A 2,845-nucleotide genomic window follows, 5' to 3' on the forward strand; every position below is an offset into this window, starting at 1 on the left:
CAAAAGAAAAAGTTTCTCCATGATGTGAAGTACTATTTCTGGGAAGAACCATATTTGTTTAAAAAGTGTTTAGATCAAATGATCAGGAGATGTGTGGCAGAAGATGAAGTACATAAGATTTTATACCACTGTCACTCAACTCCGGGTGGGGGACACTTCGAAGGAACATATACTGCGACCAAAGTATTGCAAGTCGGATTCTTTTGGCCAACCTTATTTAAAGATGCATATGCTTACATAAAGAGTTATGATCAATGTCAAAGGGTCAGAAATGTCACCAACTGAAATGAGGTGCCTCGAGCAAACATAATTGAGGTAAAATTGTTTGATGTTTGGGGTATTGACTTTCTTGGTCCTTTCCTATCGTCTTTTGGTCACAAAAACATCTTGGTAGCTGTAGACTATGTGTGTAAGTGGATTGAGGCTGAAGCATATCCAACAAACGATGCTAAGGTTGTGATGAAGTTTTTGTAGAAGTATGTGTTCACAAGGTTTGGAACCCCACGAGCCATCATTGGTAATGAAGGGTCCCATCTTGTGAACAAGTGCTTGATATGGTTACTTGACAAACATTGTAACACCCCTTACCTGTATCCGACGTCGGAATAAGGTACGAGGTATTACCAAGCTTAAACACAAGCAAACACACTTTTCTGAGTCACAAATTTTTGTCCAAATTAAAACTTTTTGCAAATACTCATAAAGTCTCTAACACGAGCCTACGAGGCCCAAAACATGCTTTGAAAGTAGTTCGGGACTAAATTGGGAACTTTAGAAATTTTTACAACACTTAGAAAACTTTTGCTAAAACTGATGTAACGCCCCAAAATTCTAAGTATTTATTTTTATATGTTTGAGTGACACAACAGTGTATCTACTTCAGTGGTTTAAATGTCCTGGGAAGCATTTGAGAAGTCTTGGGTACAAGCCTTGACTTGTGCAAAAGTTTTGTTTTAATATGAATAAACCCTATTTCTAGTCAGTGGACTTTTAAATAAATGTGGGTATTTTATGTCAGAAAAGGCTGTTGGCTTAGGGGATAAGTGGCGTGTTGTGGTTACTATGGTTTGAGGTTCGAGTGCTTGTAGGCGCATTGAGGTGTTTTATTTTATTGTTGATGTCGTGGAAGAGTTGTGTTTAACTGAAACACTAAAGTGTTTGAGTGAGATTTGAATTGAGTGGTTGAGGGAGGAGTGGACGGTATGTAGGGTTTTGGGGAGGAAATTATGGGAGGCTGAAGTGAGAGGGAGTGATGGTGCTGAATTTGAATTCTAGACACTCAGGAATTCGGCTTTGAGTATAGTAACTTTTCTCTCCATTTCGAGTTTTGCCAAATTTTTTGTTCTTTTCACTTTTTGTTTTTGAAGCTGAGTATTGCTATTCATCTTTTGGGTACCTTTCAGTTCTACTTTGCTTTCGATTTTACTCTTCCCTTCAGTACTCTTGCCCACCGATTTTCTTTCTTCTCTCCCTTTCCCAATCAGTTTTCCTTTTTGGCCGATTATCCCTTCTCCTCTTTCTCAAATGGTTTATCCTTGAACCAATTGCTTTTTCTTCTCCTCTCTCTCAAACGGTTTACTCCTTAACCAATTACTTTTACTTCTCCTGCCCTCACTGTGCCGACTTTCCCTTCATTGCTTTCTTTTGCGTTTTGGTAAGCCTGACTTTCAGTTTGGGAGCACGGTTGTTCTCTCTCTACCTCTTTGTCTTTTTAGTATTGCACCTAACATCTTCTTGTACTGCTGATTTCTGATGGGGGTAATTGTTCCATTGTTACCACTGTCAAAGTGGGTGCTTTCGGCTTTCGTGTTGGGTGTAGGCCGATTGCTCCTTTCTCCAAGTCTTAGTTTTGCATTTTCAGTAAGTTGGGTATGCATTTGACTTAAGCTATTTGTATGAGCAGTAATGGTTAATATGGTTCAATCAGAATACAGGTAGTCCCTAAGGCCTAGTAATCAGTCTCTTGCAAACAGGTTAAGTGTGGGAGCCTCAATCGACCGATCAAGGTAGGTGATAAGAAATCTTTCGGATAGTGTGAAAAAGGGGTTGGTTAATCCTATTGATTAAGGGACTAATGGTGTATCGTGTTTGAATATAGGTTCGGAGCACTGGTGAACTATTTGCGTTTTCGCAACAAGGTTTGTAAACACTATCTAAACTATGGAAATTCGCAAAAGCTGAAAAAAGAAAAAGATGTCACTACACAGGCGTGCGCTCGCTCGTGTGGTGGTTCATTTGACTAAACATAGGCGTTTGATCAATAAGGCCGGCCATGAGTGATTTTATGGACCGAGGCTGTCTTGGGCCATCTCGGGCTGAACTGGGCTGTGTGGGCCCCACATAGGTAAACCACATGGACGTGTGGAAAATATTGGGTCAGGCTGTGTAATCCACATAGCCATGGCCATTTCTGGGCTAAGTGGGCCTACATGGGCCCGTAAAATGGACGTCGGGCCCATTTTCACTGTTAGAATGTTAAGGTTGCACGAGTAGCCCGAGACGACTGTGGACCTATTGTTGCGTCGGTAAGTTTACCTAGACCCTCTAATTGATAAAATGACTATTATGCCCCTATTTGATGTATGATTGTATTTAGCATGCTATTATAACTGTATTGAGTACATCTATGATATTATGACATGACATTGCATGATGCATGATATGTTGCATGGGGTTGGGTGGATACAATTTACTGAAATAATCGAACTTTATTTATACCGAAGTTTAGCATACTTAACAAAATTTCAAATTTATTGAACAAAATATATCATAACCATAATTAAAAGAAAATTTTATTTTGAGTGGAAACAATTTCAATTTTTTGGTCCCCCTACTTAAGATGAAC

The sequence above is a fragment of the Gossypium hirsutum genome, chromosome A07, assembly GCF_007990345.1.
Source record: "Gossypium hirsutum isolate 1008001.06 chromosome A07, Gossypium_hirsutum_v2.1, whole genome shotgun sequence".
NCBI classification, from domain to species: Eukaryota; Viridiplantae; Streptophyta; class Magnoliopsida; order Malvales; family Malvaceae; genus Gossypium; species Gossypium hirsutum.